This window comes from Phasianus colchicus, chromosome 2, assembly GCF_987193195.1.
Source record: "Phasianus colchicus chromosome 2, bPhaCol1.hap1.1, whole genome shotgun sequence".
NCBI classification, from domain to species: Eukaryota; Metazoa; Chordata; class Aves; order Galliformes; family Phasianidae; genus Phasianus; species Phasianus colchicus.
This window is the reverse complement of record NC_143437.1, coordinates 64,247,419-64,271,169: the sequence shown is the minus strand read 5'-3', so window position 1 is coordinate 64,271,169 and position 23,751 is coordinate 64,247,419. Positions and strand designations below refer to the sequence as shown.

Sequence of the window (23,751 nt, the reverse complement as noted above, 5' to 3'; positions counted from 1 at the left end):
AGCAACCATTCAGTCACAGAAAAGAATAGCTTGCAGATGTCACTGCCTGGCACAGTTTGCTGTCAATCTAAAAATAAGACACACGACCTTAGAAGGAACCAAAGAAGCATCCTAGAAACTCTTTGCTAACTGGTAAACGGCTGGACACATTTCAAAATTTCTAAGACCTTTTTCCAACACAGAGTAGATGGACCTTCACCCCAGACCTTGTGGGAGCACTCCAACAAAACCTGTGATTTTATTTGAGAAGCCAGAGAATCTCTTTTTCTCACAGTCCAGGTACACAGCATGCTACTGGATTTCACTGCAGCAGCCATCCTAAACTTTTCCTTTGTTCTACTCTTGAAGTCACAACAGTGAAACACATCTGTTTTGGCATTCTTCATTAAATGTGATAAAGAAAGAGAGACTGAAACTACAGCCTCATCACCTATGATGGAAGTTGTCACTCTGTCTCATCAGAGTGTGCAGCATGAATAGATCCAGACTCATAGTTCCTTGGAGGGAAGATAAATACATTCTGTGGCAGCTGGTAGAACAAGGAATATATTGAGCTCATCCTTCCTTTCCCTCTGGCTCAAAAAACGCCCTCCCAGAGGAGAACCACTCCGGTCAAACTGAGTAAGATGTGCTGTGAGCTGGGAACTGTTTTTTCAGCTTTTCGAAATGTGATGTCAGCTTAGAGAAGATTCGGTCTATCATGCGTCTAAGGCTATCAACAAGAGAGATTTCAGAGAAACCAGAAAGGTACAGTTGCTCAAGGCCTTGCAAAAAACTGCCTCTGGGTAGCCTTTATCCCTAACGATCTGGCAGAACAGATGGCTAACGGGTTGCAGTCCCTGCCTGGAAGCAGTAGGGTTTATTTTGTGCCCCAAAGCTGGTCCCATTCCATGGCTAGATGCCCACTGCAATCTGTGGTTTGGAAAGAGTCTGAGGGCAAGGGAAGGTTCAGATAGGAGGAGGAGGGAGCGGACCAGAGTTTGAGATCAATGGGTTGAGGTGAATGGGCAGTGATAGTTTAGTTATAGTTCTTCAGTAGAATAGGTCATAGCAAAAGAAGCATCTGTAAAGCACAGGCTGGATTGTGTGAGGATCACTAGACGATAAGAATCAATAACAGGACAAAGTAAAGCACAGGAGAATGAAAAAGTACTGGAGAAACTGTATATAAAATACTTATAGAAATCAGAATTTACTTTCTCCCGACAAAGAGGGTGTTAATCATGTCTTTTTCTTCATAAACTCTTATGTGAAACAAAGAAAGGAATGCCATTGCTTGGAAAAAATGGAGTTATATCTTTCAACTTTTCCTCATTCTGCATTATAACAGGATCATTTTCCACATATAATTCAGAATAATTCTGCTTTTGAGAATGCAGTCAGCTACAAAACCAAAAACGCAAAACAGTTAACTCAGATGCAAATATTAGAATTATGGTAAAATAGGAGTCAAATAGTTAGCAGTCTATAGGCCAGATACTTAGATAATGAAAACTGAAATAACTGCTCTTATCTATAAATTCAGAGATTCTGACCCTACATTTTTATAAATTTTAGCCTGCATATCAATGTGCTATTAACTGAACAGAGCTCAAAATTCTTTGTGCAGACTAAAGGATAATTTTTGAAAAGCGTGGCCTTCTGAGGATAGTTATTTAAAATTCAGAAGGTTGCCCAGCATATCAGAGTAAGTCCAGCTTTAGTATAATTTTTCAACCTGACCCCAGAGGCCTACAGACTAAAATGCCAGCCGATTAAAGTGCCTTTTAAGAAACATACTACACTAAGTGCATGTGTGACAGAGTTATACTTTGAGTTACAAGCAGACAGGATCACTTCTGAGGTGGCAGCTGACACAGCTGGGTTAGGATAATTTTGTGAGAGGATGCCAAATAATTGCAGAATGAGGCTAAGAGGCAGGTCTCCATTATGATTACGGTAGCTTCAAGGTTAGTTTGCAAGGGTCAGAGCCAGGCCTACTGCACGCAGAGAGCAGCTGAGAGAAAGGAACTGTTTTGGCCAAAGTGACAGCTGCTTTTTCAGAAGGAACGTGCACTGTCTGATAGACTGTGGGAAGATGTTGGCATCAGTACCACATTGTCAACACGTGTGTCATGATCTTTCTCCCTGGATGTCTAAACCCAACATCTGTCCAAAATACCTTTATAATGTAGGCTGAAACATTTAATAGACACACTAATGCCACAACTGACAATGTTTTAAGATCAGTTCAGTTTGCAGAGAGATTTGCAGTGCTACGATATAATTTAGCAGCTCTTTTCAAACAACGAGCTGGATAAGAAGGCCTGCCTCATCTTTGATACATATACCTAAAAAAAATCAAAATGTGGTAAAATCTGGGTCTGCCCCCAGCTTGATATTATGAGTTCCTCTTATCCCGGATTGCATGACCTGTAGTCATTAGCTGGGAGCTGATGATCCTCCCTCATAGATCCCACTTGATGGGAGAAAGAAGAAAAAACAGGATACCAGGGGCCTTATGGCAAGATATCAGGGGTGCAATTCTCTTTAGAACATGAATTACTAGACAGGCCTCAGATACACACCGACAAAACTGCAGGCCAGCTGGGCAGCTATTTATTTGACTATTCATTTTAAAGTATCACTGATAAACAAGTTAATCTTTTTATAATACACTCTCTTTTTTTTCTCTATCATTAGATTCCATACTTGCTGATGAAATGCATTCATGTTTTGGTGTGAGTGTGTAAAATATGAATTTAAGAATAAACTTATCTATGGGTAACTCATACATAATCATGCAGTATCTTTTTTTAGACTTTTGCAAGGAATCTTACAGTGTCTTATCACTATGCTTTAATTTTTAAATATGTAAGTGGAATTGTATTACACATGATTTTTCAAGTACAAAAGATTTTAGGGAAGTCACTGATTACAATAGGAAGGAAAAGTACGTGATTTATATATATCATGCTGACTTCTAAACCAAAGCTCAGATTAAAATCTTAATACACTTTATTAAGTTTAAAGTTTTCTCAAAAAAATTGTCACTTCTTTGTGTGTCAAGCCTAATAGCATCTATTCTGAAAACTACAGCTGATATTTGACTATTGTCTGTTAGATTCTGATCCAGATTTTTGTAGGCTGATGTCATCAGATCCTCTGTTTATGTGCCGACATAGAGGTGAGTAAAGACTCCTCAAAACTCTCCAGAGAAACAACGTACTAAAAGCATGACTTAGAGAAAGAAATGACTAAAAGTTTTAGGTTCATTCCTTTTCCCAAGTCCAAATAACCAAAGGTATTAAATCAATGCAATTTCAGGAGCCCTAACAGAGAAGGCACTGAGATCTCATGACCATGACCCTGAGATTCTGTATTAGTACACACCTGGGATCATAATGGTTGGAGGCCTCTATTAAGGAACTTTTCCCCAAGAGCACTGTAATTTATATATGTAATCCATGTACCACAAAGATGGTACTGAAAGATTAACAGCGAGAAGCAGAATGTCTCCTGGGCTTCATGTATGACATTTTGATTTACCCACAACCAGATAGATTTCACTATTTTTGAGGTTGTGCAATACTGCATCTGTGAAACAGTCATAAAACTTTGCCAAAACTCAACAATAAAATATGAAGAAGTTGAGATTACTTATAGGTGCTTCAAAACATGCAAAAATGATGTTGAATACAAAGAAATTAAAACCTGGGATAGGAAGTAGTATAAATCCACATGTTTTTCCTCCAAAATTAACTAATGTATTATTTTTGTTATTCAGTGTCATGCATTTACTTATTATAAGTTTATCCAAGTGCCTCATGTAAGCTTAATTTTCACTGTTAACTGAGGGTGTTTGTATTTTAAAGCTTGAAAGAATCAGATTTCTGAAACTCTACACTAAAATGTCTGTTACGATTTTTTCTGTCACAAAGAATACTGAATATTCTACAAAACTAGGATATTTGTGCTCTGTATTCTCTGGTAAAAGTAAGAAATGAATAGTTGAGAAAACTTTGCTTGTACTCCTAATTTTCTAAAACAGATTTTCAATGTTTTACAAACTTGAAAACAAACATGCTGTAAATGGACAATAGCTTTCCTTTAGCAGTGATTTCTGTATAAACTGACCTCAGCCCTTAATGAAAAAATATAACTGTAAACAGAAACCATGTAGAAAACTAGTTATCATTTCTTAAATATTTTTAGAGCATTTAAATTTTCTGGTACTTTCAGAAATCTTTTGTATATACTATAGTTAATGTTTGTTTGCAAACAAATGCTAAGATTGTTTAATGCAATTTATGAGAACATCATGCTGTGATGTAGTATTATTTAAACCACTGGAGCTCATTCCAAAAAAGAAAAGTGAATAAACAGTGTGCATGTAAATGGAGCCATAGTACTGACCTAAAGACTATCAAGGGTACAACTATGCAAGTGAATTAAATACTGCTAGGGCATAAGTCCATGCCCTGGAACTACCTTTTTCTAAAATATAAAATTTTCAGAGTAGTCGCTGGCACTCATTTGATCTTGCCTGCTTGACCAGCCACTTCCCAAGGGCTTCCAGGTCATGGCCAGGGCATGAGCACAGCCCCAGGATGGCTCTCTAGGGGCAGGTTAACTGTAGCCTGTGCTCTGGAGGCTATGAGAGCTAACCATATGGAAGTGGCCATCCTCAGCTGGCATCAAGGCTAGAGTGATGCTTTGCATTATTCAGTTTGCTCATAAAAATATAGGCAAAGAGCAGAAATTCAGATGCAATAGGAAAAAAAAAAAAAAAAACACCACCACCAAAAATTGCACTTCTAATAAACAATGTACGGAGGCTAACTTTGCCAATTAAGGACTCATTATTACTGGAGTAAAAGAGACAAACCCTGACCAGTCTGCTCTCTTGTGTCCCTGAGGGATAAACAGAAATGAGTGGCCAGCTTCTGCTTACCACTGTGCTGGGGATTGTGCTGTGTCTCCATGCTGTGTGTTCCATATTGATTCAGCGCACTGGTGCTGATATACATCCCAGTCCAGAGGCAAACTGTCTTGTTCATGAGCAGGACTAACTGATAAGATGTCAACTCACATAAGCAACATATATTATACTGAAACTCTTGAAGCAGTAGGCGAGGAAAATTGGATTTCTTTCCAACTGGCCACTAAATGACTTTTAACATCTACATCCCAAGCATAAATACAGTCTGGTCAGAGCACATTCCCCTCTTAAAGTTCTTAGAAAGTCACACCGGATTTGCCACTCACAGTTTTTTTGTTTTGTTTTGTTTTGTTTTTTGTTTTTTTTTTTTAATTTATGGCAATAAATAAATAAATAAAATCAAGACAAACCAATAATTAAAAAAAATAACAACAGCAGCCTAACCACACAATTTCTTGCTTCACTCTTTCAGTTATCGCATCAAGTCTTCCTCAATACATGACCTAGTGTTGATCTAAGAAAGCATCTGGTTACCTTTTCAGCTCTTCCACGTGATGCATTAGACAAAAAAAATATTATCTACTCAACAGTGTTCTCTACATCTAGATAAGGAATATTTTGCTCACCAGAAAAACTATTTGGAGTCTTGGAAATTCTTCTCAGAAGTTATAAAAAGAAGCATAAAAAAGGTTTTGATTAGGGACAAATCAAGAGTCTGTTATTATTTCATTTGTTTGTGGATATTTTTTCAAGTTTTTTTTCTTATTTTTATAAAAAATATGTGTACAGCTGGAAAAAAAAAAAAAAACACACCTTTCTATTAATTTATTATTGCAGCACACAGAAAACATACAAAACCTCACCTTTTTTACAGACAGCTTTGATTTCAAGGAATTTATGCTTGAAAAAAGGTCATAAAGAAATTTTGACAGCTGACTAAAATATTTTCAAGATTTTTGCAAAAAAAAAAAAAAAAAAAAAGATTAAACTAATCTGAAGTGGCATATTTTTTAATTTAATACAGATTAGTTTCAAACCAATTATAGAATAAAGCAAGACTAAGAAGACATTTTTACTATATGTAAAAGAAGAAATTGTTTGGAAGCTTTAAAATTTTATATTCTTTTCTTTTAATTATTTTTCACTGAAATTCTTCCCTATCTCTCCACTAAGAAAAGCAGAAGAAAAAGGGAAAATGATAGACATGTCTTGAGGATATATATAGACTTCTTTGGTTCTGGAACAAACAAAACACAAAAGTACCTAGAAAGCTTTGTTGTCAAAGAAGAAAGTTAAGAAATCTGAACAAGAGAAAAATCTTTTAAAACTCATTTATTTAAAAGTAATTTATGTATAACAATAATGCTGGTAAGCAAGACTTGCGTCATCAAATTTACCCTTTGTTGTTTCTTGCCGTTAAGTTGTGTAAAGCAGAGGTGTTTGAAAATGTCTCTCCAAGCATCTGCACTGTAAATAGCCTCTTTGTTAGCCTCTGGGAGACAAGCCAATGCAGTTACAGCACCATAGGTCTGATACATAAGAAAGGAAATTGTTGCTAATTCATTTTTACTTGGGAGGTAGCTCCCTAGCAGTCATGAAGGAGCTGCTGGGAAAGCAACCATGGGAAGGAAGAAATGGCTCCGAGATCTTAGGCAGATCTCAGTTGCATTTCATTTTTTTTGCATACAGTTCACCTGCCGAAGCCCTAGTAGTTTGACTACATCTCAAGGAACCTTCTCACCAATGCTCCATTTCATGTTGTTGCCATGTGACAGATGGCAGTAGAGATGCAGTCTGACAAAATGGCATTTGACATGGAAGTGCATATGGAGCAAAGCTGTGTCAGTGAATTCCTCCATGCAGAAAAAAATGGCACTCATTGACATTCAGTGATGCCGAATGTTTATGGGGATCAAAGAGTGGATGTGAGCACTGTGAGATGGATGCAGACTTTACATCATTCAGGAATATAATTTTCCACCACAATACAAACAAAGGCAATTTGTTTGGCTCTAGAACAATAGACCTCTTATTGAAGATATACATCTGTTTTATTTTACATTGGAGGTTAATCTGATTAATCTGCTATCAAATAGTAGAGATTTGCTGCCACCTCTGCAGATTTGCAGCCATCTCTGCATTTAGACTTTATACAGCATATGCAAGGGTGAAAATATGCAGTGGCAAATTATGCTAAATAATTTCCCTCAAATCTTACCATTTACATCATGCCAAAGTTGGCTCCATTCAATCCAGTCAATTCTTTTCTCAGAATTATAAATTGATATTAAAATTGGTATCTCTGTTTCCTGTAATAAATAGAATACTGGTTTCAATACTCCTCTGCTCTACATGCAGTGATCATACTTACTTGTTCTTGAGCAGAGGATTATAGTCATTTTTTAAAGTCTTAACAAGAAGAAATTGACCATGATTTTACATGACACTAGCCCATAGCTGGCAAACTATCTTTCCATTTTATGGTGTTTAGGGTTTAGTGCAGCATTGACTTCAGACACCGAAGATTCATTGATTCATTTTGTTTTCTGCTTTTTCAGGATTCAGTTACTTTTTTTCTTTTTCTTTTTCTTTTTCTTTTTTTTTTTTTTTTGGCAGTGCCAGATATTATTTATAGCCAAGGGTTTAAAACATTCTGCAGGAGAACCATTGGACCCTGCTGTTTTACCTTCAGGAAACAGTTTAACCACTCTCAGCTATTTATTGTGCTGTCACATCTTCCTTCTTACCTTCATGGTCAGAAAGGAAGAACAATGAGCAAATCCCTGCTAAAGATGGTGAAATCAGACTGTAACAAAGCAGAGAATTACATCTATTTTGATTTTAATAGGAATAAAAAGGAATGTATAAATGTTTGTACTCAGACAAACGTGTATGAAGAGACATGTAAAATATGTTGGGGCCACCTGGATTTCCAAAGTGAGAAAAGGTTATTTTCTGGCTTTTGTCTTCTTCTGAAGCTTCCAACCTACCTGCTTCATTACTTTTCCAGTGGAAGGAACATGCTAGGTAGCTTTACTTTTGTAATCTTATTTTTAACCTTGGTTTGATATTTTGTTTATGTTTTACTTCTATCTAATGGATTTTTCATGAAAGAATATATTTTTCCTCTCTTAAAAACGAAACTAACTAAACAGAGACAAACAAACATAAATCCCACATCCTTATGTTTTTTTAACTACATTTTGCAATGTCTCCACTAATCCAACTTTGTTTCTACGTTCAGCTAGATCTTTACCAAACTTAGTTTTATCTGCATTTCTGGCAAAAACCATACATTCTGTAATAATATCTGCTAAGGAAATCAAACCTGTCTGCATAGAATCCAGGTTGCAGAGTAAATCTGTTTCCACTGATGTAAAATGACTCGCTTCCCATGGGATGCCAGTTTTCAAATGCTGTCATCATAGTAGCAATGCCAAGTTGCAAAGGGAGGTTTTGATGTAAGTTGAAAGTCAGCTCGTGTAGAAAGTTAACATGCTGCTGAGCAAGCTAAAGTAACTACTGCAAAGGACAAATCCCATATTTGTTGGCTCAGTTTCCACTTGATTTTACATACGATTAATCCACTAATATTAATATTTTCTTTGTACATTTAACGAAAAATTGCATTTATACATTGATTATAAATTAACACGTTGCCCTTCCACCAATCACTTTTGGTATCCACAGACATTTTTAAGCAATTTGTGCTTTATTGCAGGTTCCTGTCATCTCCTGGTAGATTCTGAATCTCCATCTGCTTTAATAACATCTAATGGTTTTATTTGTGAAAGTCCAGGAGACTCAAGATTTTTCAAGTCATTCTAATACGAGAAGAGTGATTTAAATGGATAAATATTTTTTCATCTCCAAAAAAGAAATGGGATGATAGACACTGTTCTGTGACATATCAGTGCAAAAGCACTACTTTAGTCTCCCAGGCAAAGAGCTGTATTTTCTCATGCAACATTGCTAAAAGCAAGATGCACAAGAACTAAAGGTGTCAGAGAATGAAAAGTAGCAGGATTTGCAGGGTTTTTTGTTTTTGTTTTTGTTTTTTTTTGTAGTATGAGACATTCTATGCCAACATAAGTGACTTTAAAACATTAAACATGTTTTTTTAAAATGATTTTAAAAATATTTTTAAAAATGAACAGCTTAAATGTGGGGCATTCTTTCAACATGCCTCCTTGAAAAATGGATAGATCTAATAAAATTGGCTAGTAAAGTAGCCCTGATGTAATATTGGGTTATTATATTTAGAGTTCAGTTCATGGTAGTCTTTCACTATGAACTTCATCCTTCACATCCAGTCTATAGAAGATCATTTGGATTAGAAACATCATCAAAGAGTATTCTTTTACATCTATTTACATCTATTTTTAAAACATTTAGTGGCTTGCAGCACCCATACAAAATGCAAAACAAAATTTTTAAAAAGGAGATATTTTTCAAGCTTTTCCCCTGCAAGTTAAAAAAGACAGCTGCATGACTCACTATATTTCATAGGCACGCACTTAAATACTTCTATAAGCTTTGAAGAACTATTACTTTTCATGGTCATTGATCAGGAAAGTATCTGTGTCCAGCAAAACTCTTTCCATGTGTGATTCAGTCCCTCTGAGGTCAGCAAATGCTTCAAGACTAATATTTATTTCATTGTTTTCATGATATGAATCCTTCTGCAATGATAATTTCATTTTATCATATTTACAATGCACAATACTTTGCTTAGGAAGAAACCTGTAAACAGTCTTATAATACTTGAGAGGGGGAAGATGTAGTGTTTCTGCAACAAGCCAGAAGTACTATTAAGTACTGTTACTGGACTGGGCAAATCAAATGCATAAATACGGAAGAACAGCACCCTGGTAGCAAACATTGTTTGGCTATTTTCGTTATTTTTCCTTCTGTTTTTGATGACTTTTTAAATTTGCATGCAGTATTGTTCTGAACCAAAACTAAACTAAATTAGTTTTCTTTCTGTTTTCATCTTTATTCATTTAGCCAGAAGCATATCATTTCAGCCTGAATTTTTCTAGGGAAGATCGTATTATGAAGTAAAGGTCCTGAATGAAGTAAGAGAAAATCAAACAAGTGGGCGCACGTACACACACACACACACACACACACAAATGAAGTGCAGTTGAGACTAGACATAGGCCAGTATCTGTTATTTTAAGTTACGTGTGACACTATTTCCTTGTTCTGCTGCACCACATTTAGATATTGTATGGCTTTCCAGACATGCTGTGCATAATTTTACATACCATCTGCTTTACATGCCAGGTTCCATATGTACAATGTATAACCTAAAACCAATATTTTGATTGATTTGTGCTGCAGAGGAGGCTTTTGTTCTTAATTGTAGAAGAATATAGTCCTAAATAAACTGTCTGGAGAATGTCTTCTAGCACTAAGAAACAGTGAAATTTATTTTGAAAAGTTTTTCAAGGGCATAAGAATCACAAGAGCAGCTTTCAGTAATCTCACTAAGATTGTTTCCATGAGAGCTGTAGACACTTGTGAACATTCACGTAATAAAGTGGTAGTACAATGCCATAAGCATGTGTCAGAGGCAGGGAAGGGACAGCAAATTTGCAGCAGCCTAGAAAGAGAAATATCTGAATTAAAATAAACAGCACTTATTTCTCAAAACAGAATGAGGTTTATAAAGATGAGTAATGGAGATCAGAATTATCTCCAGGAGGTTCTCTGATTTGCTTTAACCCTATTATGTACACTCAAATGTTGTGTGCTGTTCAGTTACAGGTAAGACTAAAAAGCCTAATGTGCAATTTTGGAGACACTGCCCATGAGAACATTGGGCTGTGTTCCCACATGCACATATAGGAGGAAGAACTGAAACATCAAAATGAAAAGAACACGGGATTTCACACCAATGGCTCTCAAGACAAAACTGAAGATTTATTCAAATATTTATCCTCATTTTGTGAACTACTGATTCTCCTTATCCAAACATGCAAATGAGATTAAGCATAGCTTTGGGTCTTAAACAAACAGACCAAAACTCTTACTATGGAAATAATCATATTCTTCACATTTGACTTGAAGTTGAATTATTATCAGAAGAAATAGATTGTGGCATTACAGTGTGTTAGTAAATAGCAGATAGAGACAAGAGGCTACAAAAATAATGTAAAATTTTTCTCCACATAATGTTCTGTAAAACATGTACACTTCACTTTCATACGTGATAGAAGACACATTTGCTTTCAGAGAAATTAGAAAATAATCGATAGCGTGACATTTAGCAAAGAAGTTTCTTCCCCGCTACATAATTCCAGAAGGAGAAAGAAATAGCCATGAAGTACTTGTCCATTCTAGAAGTGTTTTTGTTGTTCTTTATTTCCTTTGTAAAAATGAACATCTTAATCTGTTCACAATTTGGCATGTTAGCTTCATTTCAATGACAATTCTTCCAGACTTCTTTCTATCCTTGCCTATTAACACACACCTGTGCTTAGAAGGGAAATATTATTGGACCTCGACTAAGAAAGGAATTTTTTTCCTTATCAAACACTTGTTCATCATAATGTAATAGTCGCAGTATTCATGAGGTATTGGCATGATTCTGATCCTTGACAGTTGGAGACATGCAACATTTTGGGGGAACTTTCATCGCTCAGATTTGATAATAAAAAAATGAAAAAAAGTGTCTTTTGAAATTTCTTTTGAAAGACATTCCAACCAACTGGAAGTGGCTACTCAGGTTACAGGAATAAGGACAGCTTTGCCATTTGAATATCAATATTTTAATTTGGTGTTATACATCTGACTGCTCCCAATCTAAATGCTGCAGTGAACATAGGGTGTTCTGTGAACTAGAACTTCCATTTGCTAGTAGATTTTTTTTTTTCATAAAATGTTCTTTGTAGTCAATATGAATATGGGCATTTTAATTATTGATCAAAAGCATTATTTCTTATTTGTATCTGTGTTGTGAAAGATTTCTTAAAAACTGAATAGAAATTCATGTACATTTAGATTTTTCTCTTTTCTGGCTGTTCATGAGTTAAATGCTTATGCAATACCTTTCCTTACAAACTGCATTACATCTCTCCCATTACTTCTCTGTCAAATCTTTCTAGGCCTGATATGCGGGCCTTTGAAGTCAATAGGAGCCCATCCAACAGCCCCAGCAAGCTTTGGGTCCAGTCTCTCTCACTTCCAGTAAAAAAAAAAAAAAAAAAAAAAAAAAAAAAGCATAACGCCAAAAAGGTGTAAAATATGAATCAGGTAATATTCTGTAATGTATGTGGGTAAAACAATGGACTTTGGTCCACCTTTGTGACAAACGTCAAGAAATCAGCGTGATACCTGTTCACTGCAAAGTAGAGATGAAAATCCAGCAAATATTTTTGACAGATTGAAGCAAAATTTCTTGGTTAAAAGCCTGTCTTCCTGAAATGAAGTTTCTTTGTTACATCTCTCTCACTTTGCTGTCTCACAGCTTTCTGCCCAGTCCCTTTACCTTTGAAATGTGTTCTGCATTGGCAAAACCCTCTTCCTCTGAAGTCAATGGGAGCTTTACTATTGACTTGAATGGGACAATGATCATATCCAGGTTGCAAAACACAGTGAGAAAAAATATAATTGTCATAGTTGAAAGTATGAGAAACATTTACACGATTTGGCGATTCCACTGTAAAACCTCTGGCACTAACCAGCTTTTCCGTGTGTTTCCCACAACTCACGCCCGGCAGCGCAGGAGAACACAAAGCCCCGCGCCCCGGTGCCTCCAACACTCGGCAGAGGAGTTGAGCCCCAGCCTGCGAGGAGTTAGCACAGCCACGCGCTAATCCGACAGCAAACATTTTGCAAGCATCGACCCTTCCCTTAGGGACGAGCATTCTGCCTCCGGAGCCCAGGGAAGCGCACGGGAGGGCGCAGCCAGGACGGGCAGCGGGCACCTGGCCGGTCCGCTACTCAGGTGAGCGCCCGGTAAAGCCCCCTCTCCGCCCGCCTCTCCGAACCCCGGCAGTCCCCGGAGTACTCTCAAATCCGAGGGGGAAGAGCAGAGAACCGTCCCTTGTGCGCAGCAGCGCAGCGCAGAGCGGAGCCGCCCCCAAGGAGCCTAAACACGGGCGCGCACCCTCAGCCTCCTGCCCGTCCCCGGGGGACCCTGAGCGGCGAGGAGCCCCGTACTCACCACCGTGCCGCAGGCTGCACCCAGCAACGAAGGCGAGGAGCCCCCTCCCAGGTGCCCGCTGGGGTTCCCGGACCCCGTCCCTCGGCACCCACATCCAAGCCCCGGCCGCGCAGCTCGAAGTCCTTCTGAGGAGCACCCGGCCGCCCCCGACGCCTCCCGCCTCGGATCGCTGTCATCTCCCCTCCCCTCGCCACCCCCTGTTCTCCCCCCCCCCCCCGCCCCCCCCATCGGCGGGAGCAGCATTATAAAGCGGTCCCTAACCCGTGAGATCACGCACCGGCGGAGGTGCTGGTCTTCGCCGCAACTTACCGGGCATCCTCCGGAGCAGCGGGCGGGAGCTAGGGAGGAGGTGGGAAGGAGGGAGGGGGCTGCTGGTGGCGCTACTCGGCAGCCTGGGCAGAGTGCTGCGAGTCAGTGCGTGAGTGCCTCCGGACGTGTGTGCGGTGCGGTGCTGTGCCGGACGCTCAGGCACCGAGGGGCGGCGGGGAGAGGCGGCGGAGCGCGGGGGGCGCAGCGCGGCGCGGACAGGTGCGGCCCAGGGCGCCCCCAGCCCCGCGGCCCCCTGCGGCCCCCCGCGCCCCGCCGCCGCGGAGGGAGCTGCCGGGGAAGGGGCTGGGGGAGGCGCGCATCCTCCTCGGGTGGCACACGCACCGCAGTCGGGAGGAGCGGGGGAAGGGATTAAAAAGATTGATAATAAAAAAGGTCAGACACCAAAAAAAAAAAAAAAAAGAAAGAAAGAAAGAAAGAAAAAAGAAAAGAGCGAGCAGCGAAACTCTGCTCTACTTCCCGGCTGAGCTCCGAGCCCCAAAGCTGCGGTTCCGGGAGCCGCCACCGCCCGCGGTGCAGCACGGCAGCAGCTGCCGGTAGCGCCCAGCTGAGCGCCGGAGCCTCTCCCCGCGCACGGAGGAGCCTCCCTCCGTCTTTCCATCCCTCCCTTTCTCCCTCCCTCCCTCTTTTCCTCCTCCCTCACAGCCCGCCGAGGCAGGTGCAGGGCAGGGCCCTCCGCGCTCTGCGGGTAGCGGCCGGGCTCCTGGGGACGCTGCCGCCGCTGCGCCGCGGTTTGCGGGTGGGAGCTGCCGCGGGCCCCGTTCCCCATTCCGCAACTGCGGCGATACGAGTAAGCGGCGGCGAGGGCCCGCCTCAGCCGGGCAGCTGTGCGGTGCTCCCTGCTCACGCCTGCAAACGTTCCTTCCCCCGCTCGGCTCACCTCCTGGCGGAGAGCGGTGAGCTGCCGGGAGCGGAGCGAGGATGGTGCGGCGTTATCGCTTCTTGGGGGGAAGGCGGAGAGCCGGGGAGAAGGGAGGGAGGGCAGATTTCTAACAGTCGTATTGAAGAGGTTGGGGGGAAGGCATCACGCACCAAAAAAAGCCCGTTCTCAGGATAGAAATCAAAAATAGCCACAGCGGCAGTGAAAGTTGCTCGCTTTGTGATTTGCATCGTAACGCTGCCGCTGCTGCCTGCTGCTTCTTTCAGCGCACCCAAGAAGCATGCAAGATGGGAGAGGGGGAGCTATATACTTTTTATGTGCCTTTCGTTTCTGGCCATAGTTCTCTCCCTCAATCTCTCTCTGCCTCAAATAACAAACAAACAAACAATGTTTGTTGGGGGACAAAATGTCCCCCAATCTCCCACACCGCCTGCCTCCGTGCCCTGCTAGAGAGGTGGCTCCGGGCGGTGGTTTCTGAGTTGGCAAGCGAAATCTGGTGGGGGTGCGGACACTCGACTTATAGCTTGGGATGCCCGTGGAGGCCGCGCAGCCTCTGTCCCCTGAAGGCTGCAGTCTGCGCTGCCGCGGAGTGCAGCGGACCACGCAGCGCAGCGCCCTCCTTGCCCGTGTCCGGCTGTGCAGGGGCCCACCGAGCGCGGGAGGCCGCTGCTGCCTTCCCTCGCTCTTCCAGCTGTGAGAAGCGATGGTGTTTTCGGGAAAAGACTGGAGAAAATCTAACTTTTATTTACCAACAACTCACGCCCTGATTTATACAACAACGAAAACAAAAAAAAAAACAAAAAACAACAACAAAAAAGAACAACTACTGCCAAACCTCAGCCCTGATCACGCAGCTTAATGTATTGAGCCAGAGGTAGCGTGGCTGTTTGCCAGACCTGTGATCCATTAACCTCCTTAGCTCATTGTTGGCAGCAACAATACAACCAGATCAAATTCTTGTATCCTAAAGGCAAGTCATTTGGTTTTCACAGTAAACTCCGCTCTCCCCTGCTGCAATTAAAGAAGGGCCTTTCAATAGCAGAAGATGTAAGAATGAAATACACTGTTTTTCTACTACTCCATGCTTGTTTTCTGGATTAAAAACATCTGCCTACGCTCAAGGTAATATACACAAAGGGAGATAGTTTGTGTATATGACAAAGATGTAATACTTTGTAGCAAGCCTTCTGAATTTTACCTTCTCCATTTAATTACGTTCTTTAGACTGTGGATGATTTAAAGTTTTGGTTCCAGTTCTTTTGCAGAAGGAGACCAAGCAAAGCCCAGCAAATTACAATTAAAATATGAAAAAATGGAAAAAAATGGATGTATAGGGCTCTTGTTTTCCTTATTCTTTATATCTGAAATACATAAATGTATATACATATGTATGCTTTTTTATCCAAATACTTTTTCTGGAGTTATATATTTATACATAAAAGTGTGTACACATGCACATGTTGTGTATACATATACTTCATATAAAATAATGAACTTCAGAATCAGGTTAAAAAAAAATGTATAGAAAAGAAGTATATAAAAGGAACAGAGCTAAAAACAGAGCTCTCAGCTACCTGCTGAGAGCTATAAAAAAAAAAAAAAAAAAAAAAGTAGAGAAGTCATAGAATCACTGATACAGAAACAGTATGAAAGCTATACCTTGCCCTTCATTCTCTACACAAGAAACTTAGTTAACACAGCTACATTTGTGGGGGAAAAAAAAATGAAGTAGTTCTTTCTTTCTTTCTTCTTTTAAAGACATTCTGACATTAAGCTGTGGTCGTAATTGCCATGTGCAAAAAATATTTGTTTCAGAAAGTGTGCATTTAGAGAAGTTAAATCTGTCCTTGGTTAATGGAACTGTCTAGTCTGGGAATGGAAGATAATATGTGCAAAAATGAGTCTGATCACATGAGGATCTGGCACTGAAAGATGGGAAAGGTGCTGGGGAATAAGGCTAGGGTGAAGACATGAATACAAGAAGCTGGTGTATTACAGGGGAAACTGGGCCTGGAAATAAAATACCACATCATTTGGAGAAGGTGACAGCAATAAAAATGTTCGTGTTTTTTCTCGCAGATGGGATATTCTGTAAAACACTTCCCATTACTCATTAGTGGGTGAGGATTGTAAGGTAACACCTACATCCTCTCAGAAACCTCTATACATTATTTCTAAATTGCTACCTGTGGCATAGAAAAAGTCCTCCCAAAACAGTCCTGAAACTGGGAAATTCTAAAATTTCCACATCTGAGAGATTCACTTGCTTAGAGGATCTTAGGCTTCCCTGAGCAGGAAGATTTTAGGGATTTTAGGGTGTTTTAGTGTTGTTTTTGTTGTTTGTGTGTTTGTTTTGTTTTGTTTGCTTGTTTGCTTGTTTGGCACACAGATCAATGCCTCAGACATGGTCAGCTGACACTGTGCTGCCTTAGCCTAAAGAAAGAAAAGGGTCATAGACTTTTTGCTGTCTATTGCATGAGATACTCTGAGAAGAAGTCTTGATCCCATTTTCATTAATATCAATAACAAAATCAAGAAGTGACTGATACATCAGCAGAATGTTTTGACTGCAGCATAATCCCTGGCTTCAAGATCAGATGTTTGGGATGGGAGAGAGATGTAAATCTATGCTGTAAAAAAAGTGTTAAATTTAGGCTATATTTCAATCTGTTGTGGCAAGTGTAGTCATTAATAGATCAAAAATTAATGAAATGATATCACTCCTGAAGATAGTCTATTAAAAATCAGAGTGAGAGATAGTTTAGCTGGTTGCTTTTCACTGTGTATTTTTCACTAAGTCTGAAAGTGTTTTTTCTTCTTGAGTTGTCCATTGTCATATAGGAGATGTAAAGGGCATCAGATTGCGTATGTTGTGTGGGACTAACTGATTCAGATTCATAATGGTCTTTGGTAGCCATTATTTTAAGGAGCCATTACTTTAACTCAATAACAATTAAGCTCTCTGTTATTTATTATAATTTTCATGTATTCGTTTTTTTATTCTAAACGCTTTTCTACTTCTCTTCTTCCTATTTTTTTTCCTACTAGAGGCATTGTGTTTATTTTCACTACCATAACTTGAAGAACTACACACCACTTCTTACAAAAATGGTAATAAATATTTTAGCACATAATAAAATAAAGAGAACTTGACATTGTCTGAGAAAATGCAAAAACAACAGCAGTAGATCACAGAATCTGAGAATAAGAGAATCATGCAGAGAATCATTGAGTTGGAAGGGACCCATCCTCACTGCCATGGGCTGGGACCTCTCATGAGATCAGCTTACTCAAAATCCAATCCAACCTGACCTTGGATACCTCCACAGATGGGGCATCCACAGCTCCTCTCATCAGCCTGTGCCAATGCCTCACCACCCTCTCAATGAAGTATTTCTTCCTTATATCTCTAAGTCTACTTATCTTATTTTAAAACCATTACCCTTTGTTCTACCATTATACACCCTTGTAAAAACTCTCCATCTGTACCGGTCTCAGTTCCAATTATCATAGATAAGGCTGGTATAACTTAAAATCTTTGCATTTCTTAGAGATGGTTGATTTCATTGACCCCTTTAAAACAAGTGAGATTTTGACACTCCAAAAGTATGATTTCTAAGTGAAAAAATATGGAGAAAATTATACTGACTGGTATGTAATGGCTCCTCTTCTATATACAACAGAAAAGAACCAAGGTTGAAGCTTGAAATACTGGTGTTCTAACAAATCATAAAATTCTATTGCAATTCAATATTTGACCATCAAAATTCATGCTGTTTTCTCTTATGTAGATATATTCTCTAAATTGTTAAAAAATAATATAGCAAATGATAATAGGAATACATTCTGCCTGCATTTTCAGTTTTATATTCAATTTCCAGTAATAATTCTGGTAATTAGAAAATGGAGATATTTTACTTGTTAAACATCTGATCTATCACAAAGGTATGTGTTATCCCAGTATTTAAAATGGGTATTCTGTTACATTTGTTATATCTCATGAATCGATCTTTTATTAATATACAGGAGGTTGCTGAAAATTTATGACTTTATTTTATGAAAAAAAAAAAAAAGAATGTGCCCATCAAAAACTTAATAAAAAGTAGTACGCTTGAGGATCTTAGGGGATTATATAATTTTTAAAATATTACAAGAATAGATACAATTTTTCAGAATCCTAACCAGTATTCTTCTGTCAGGTTGGAACTTGCCATCATAACCCACTAAAAATATGCTTCGTTGAGTCAGTAAATACTGTATTTTTTGAACTGTCTGCATATTATTGACTTTTCTGGTTTCTGCAAACCATTATATCAGAATTCCCTTCCTCCCATTGTTTTTATACCAGAAAAAATCAATTCAAATCTTAGATATACAAAGCAACAAAGGTAATCTAACCTTGACACATTTCAGAATTTATACCACTTCCTTCTTTATTTTGTTGACGCTCTGCTTTGCAGGCTTATCTGCAATACCTGAGAGTTATTACAACTCTTTATAAATATACAGGAAAACATACTAAACCATAGTAGGTTGAGAGCCAGATTATTTAAAATCATAGTGAAGTGTGACTAGCATATTAAAAATCGATTTTCATCTTGTGGAAAAAAGCATCTCAAAATATGATGCTTAGAATGAAGTTCAGACTTCAGATGTTCATACGTGACACCTATTAGGAAGATAAATCTGATATGCAAAGAGCTAACATCAATTTTAATAGAAGATCAATGGATTAATGCATCTGGAGTTACTTGGTCATTGGCCACCCATGCTAGTTATCATTTTCACAAGTTTATGATGTTTTTACTGTTCTGTTTAGTCTAAACTAATGTATTTGTCCTACTGACCCATTTTCCATTCAAATAAGCACAAATAAAATAAATGCAAATATAAACATATCCTAAGATACATAAAGGAATAACTCAGCTGTATTACTCTAGTTTCCACATATATTTTGTTTGTTCTGTTTTCATTTACTTATTTGTTATTTTTATTTCATGAAACAATCTAGGTACATGAAGGTAGCACGAGAAGAGATAACAAATATGGCTATGTGGCTGTTAGATGGGAAAATTTTGTGTAGAGTTTGTAATTTTAGATATGTGATATGAAAAAAGAAGAAATCTTAACACTGAGGTCCATGGTTGACTAAAAGAAAAGAGTCATGTGAAAACAAGCCAGTGAAGATGTAAAGATGAGAATGAAGTCCCCAGAATGGGGAAAACAGAGTGAGAGAATTGGAATAAGACATGAAGGCAGTAAAAGAAACAGGAGAGTCAGTAATACTAGAACACACTCTCATGCAAAACTTGGAAATGAACCAACCATCACAAAGCTCCACATTTCTCTTTTATCAATAAATTTATTTGAAACTTATTGGAAAAATGTGTTCCTCACTCTCCTCTGGTTCTGCTCTACACAATGGACAAGCATCTTTTACTGTTGTCAATCCTGACATATCTACAGGCAGAAATATAACCTGTAGGTCTAACTTTCTTACTATAGGGAATTAATTTGTTGGAATCAGACCATTTTTTGGAACTTTTTTCGTTCTTCCTCAAAGAATAGATAAGTGATGAAAAATGGAAAAAAGGGAAAAAATAGAAAACCAAGAGAAAGAAAAGAAAGAAAATAAAGGGATCCTTTATGACACTAAATTTTGGCTGCCATGTATTAATCAGCATTAAAATTGAAGTTGTCTTTTCTAGCACTATACATTTTCGCAATTCCCTACTTGTGGATATACAGTATAACAGAGTCTATAGTTATGTGATTATGTACTATTTTTTCTCCCCATCAACTTTGGAAATCTATCACTGCAAAAGATGAGTCCTGCTCCACTAAGAAGCTGTGCAATGTTTTCTTTTATTTTCAATTGCCTTTGGGCAAATGAGATACTTTTTACCAAATTGTTCAAACAGCGCTAAGAAAAAAGTATTAGTTGCATCTTCTGAGGACTTTTTCTGATGCCAGACAATATGCCCTCTATATGCATCACAAAATAATATTATCTTATTACAACAACATTTCTGTTATTCCGGTGGTAGAGATGAGAATTGAGACATAGCAAGTTAGAGCAGCAGAATCTGTAGATTTTGAGTATAAAATACCTAGAATTTAAAAGATTATTGTGAGGGGTGAGGAGAGGTGAGCACTTCAACAGAATAGATCCACACTTTTAAATATTACACTCAAAAAGATAATACTCATAACTTGCAGGAAATACATGAATAATTATTTTTTTTGGTGAGTTTTCCAGCATTGAGAAATACAAGGGCACAGTATCCTGTCTTTCATATCACCATTCAAACAGCTTAGAAATGAAACATTCACTAAAATTCACCGTGAAAATAAAAGCAAAGATAAAATGAATGACAGCATTGTTTATGATACAACTCAGTTTATCCTTAGAGATGAGCTATCTGCACTGGTGTGGAAAGGTTCTCATCAAAATTTACCTTCATAATTTGTGTCTTAGCTACACTGGAAATGGCTTATGCTTTAAACTTATTACAACTATATATTAGTTTTTTCCGTCATCAGTAAAATCTACCTCCCAGAATAATCTGCTACTCAAAAGTTTGGTGGACATTTATTCTGGAGCTAAACTGGAGCTACTGTCTAGAAGCCCCTGGAAATTTTCCAGATTTGAACTTGACAGCTCACTTCACTTTTGGTGACATTGCATTATTTTGAGCATTTAAAATATTGTACTTACAGCAGGAGAAAAGATCCAAGCAGAACAATGGGAGATTGAATTGGAATTGCTGTGGGCTGGCAACCTTTGCTTCTTTCTCTGACTGGTCTAACAATAGAGATGCCAAAGTAACCTGTCTAGTTTTCTGGTTGAAAACACTGAAGAAATAGTGATTTGGGACAATTATTCCTTTAGTGACCTCACAGAAAAATTTCTTTTCTAAACTATGCCTTCAGAGAATTTCAGCAGGACAGAATATTTTCAAATTCATTTTCCACTGAACCTGAACATCAAAAACCTGAAGATTAACAATGACTGATTTGTATATAAGATATATCTCTGATAAAATCAACCACAGAGGATAAAAAATTGGTGGAACCTTTCTAAGAATCTCCAGCTGAACATTTCTGGTGTATTATTCTCTTTTTGGTTCAGAGTACTTTTTTTTGGTCAAGACTGACTAATCTGTAATATTCCCATAACAGCCTGGTTAAGATCAGACATGCTAAGCACTCTTTTTCTTCATCATTTCTGTAACCACCATCACTCTTCTTTATGGTAATTTTACCAGTTCTGGTACAACTATGCTGCCAGCACTTCTCTAAAGTGCTTCTCTAAACTTCGTCTGATCCACATGTCTATTTGCTTGTATAAATCCTGATCATAATGGAGAGATATTGCAAAGATGAACTCTCTGCTCTCCTCTATGGAAATCAGAAAATTTGTTATGCACTTTAAGTACATTAGCTTTGGTGATGTATTTTTCTCCTTGAATTGTCAATCCATAACAAGTTCTGGACAGCAGAAATAACTGAATTTCTTAAACTCACACTTTAAGTTTATGAAAAAGAAAAAAAAGAAAGAAAATATCTACAAGTACATATTGAATAATGTAATTCAAGAGCTGCTTGTTAATGTGATGGTTTGCATTGTTTACATTTATCTCTATATTTAACAGATTTTTATTTTTTTTTAACAAATCCAAACATTTGGCATGACATACATAGTTAAATTTGTATTTTATGATATATATAGCTGGCAGAAACTGAAAGAACTAAGCGGCACCTGCATGGTGCTGCACATCATCCTTCTGGTTGTTTCATTGTATTTTGCAGACAGTGTACAAGTCACTTTTTATCTTTCAAGTCCAGTTAGGGGAATCTAATATTTGATATTGCTCAACTTTCTCTTAGAGACACGCATCACTGAATCTCAATGCATTTATTTATTTCAGAACTACTTATTACTCTTCTAGAGTAATTTAGAAACACTGCTGCCCCTAGAGTCTACCTGTGAGAATGAAAGGAAATAGTGTAATGTATTCCTTTTCTCTTCTGGCTCAGGCTCATTTCAAACTATCATATTCATAATTGCATTAGATCTATCAGGATCTCTTTTAGCAGCTTTACTTCTATGTAATCTAACTGTAAAGCCACAGTAAAATTTCCTTGTGTGATGTCTAACAGACTTTTTTTATTTCCACCCAAATATCTTTGTCTTTCTAGTGTATTCTTTTGTTTCAGCATTGTTGTTTAATGAGGCTTTTCTTCTTTATTTCATCTATCCACTGAATCACTTATAGACTCCAATCACCTTTTGCTCTACTCTGCTCTTCTACACATATTTCTACCAAGAAAACTGTTTTGTGCTCATCTTGAAAACTGAGCTTCTTGATTTCTTCTATAGCCCTCTCTGCACTTGTTCTCAGTCAAGCTTACCTTTCCTGACCAGAAAACTCAATATTGTGTAGGCAAGGTTTAACCAGATCGAAGCATAATTATGTTAGTGCTTGTCCATCTCTCATGGATTAGTTTTTGCAATACATTTTCAGTTTGCATTTGTCACTTTTATGCTGTATCGTAGTCCGCAGCTCATTCATTCAGAGACTATCATATCCCATTCCTACAAAACATTTCCAGATTATATACCTCCAGCATATTAGAGGATCTTTTCTTATTAGCTCCACTGCATAACCTTGTACTTAAATCTAGATTTATTTCTATTAATCTCTATATTCTGATATTCTTTTCTAATCTCTTCTCTTCTAACTTCCACTTCATGGCACCAGCAAACTTTATAACTATACATCTTAAGCAGTGCCAGATCAGTAACCATACACAAGATGACTTTCTAGATCATATTTTGAGAACCTTTACTAGGAATCACCTTCTATCTTGATACTGTTTTCTGAAAAACCTGTATGTTCATATTTATAAAAATATATTTCCCAATTTTAGAATTTCTCAATTAATTCTACCTTTTTTTCCCCCACATTTACCAATAGTTTGACAATTACTACTACATCAGATATATCTATCTGATGCCTAGATAGAAAAATCTATGACATTGTTTAGTATAAAAATAGTTGTAAAAGAACAATCTGGATAAGGAATAGTCTCATGATAGTTCACAAGGAAAAAAGTTTTCTCATTGTTCTTATTATAATGAGAATGCTTTCTCAGTTGCATTAAAAAAATATTTGTGGCTGCTTACATATTCAAGCAAAACAGAAGTTATAATTTTGATGCTAGAACAGATAAATATATTCTGTGAGATGTGAGAATTCTACAAAATCAAGTCTATTCTATCTAGTTCTTTATCTCAGTAAGAGTAGCTGTCATAAAAAATTATCTTTTTAGCTGAAATTTTTAACGACTTATTTGAAGTCAAATTCCAAATATTATGGGTGACTCTTACTGATTTCTATGAAATTGAGATTAACTGGAAGAAGTAAATCATGAGCAATACATTTA

General features: G+C 38.0%; 1 protein-coding gene across 3 annotated transcripts in view; it reads right to left on the bottom strand.

Annotated features, from left to right (window-relative positions):
• Window positions 1-14,517, bottom strand: part of HS3ST5 (heparan sulfate-glucosamine 3-sulfotransferase 5) — a 182,315-nt gene extending 167,798 nt beyond the window's left edge. The window contains exon 1 of one of the 3 annotated variants that reach the window (XM_090136699.1): window positions 14,302-14,517. The gene's annotated coding sequence lies outside the window, so the exon portion shown is untranslated. Of the gene's footprint in view, window positions 1-13,094; window positions 13,271-13,403; window positions 13,596-14,301 lie in introns of those variants that run through there. The other 2 variants (XM_031611100.2, XM_090136700.1) reach the window with 2 other exon arrangements.
• Between the last annotated feature and the right edge of the window lie 9,234 nt (window positions 14,518-23,751).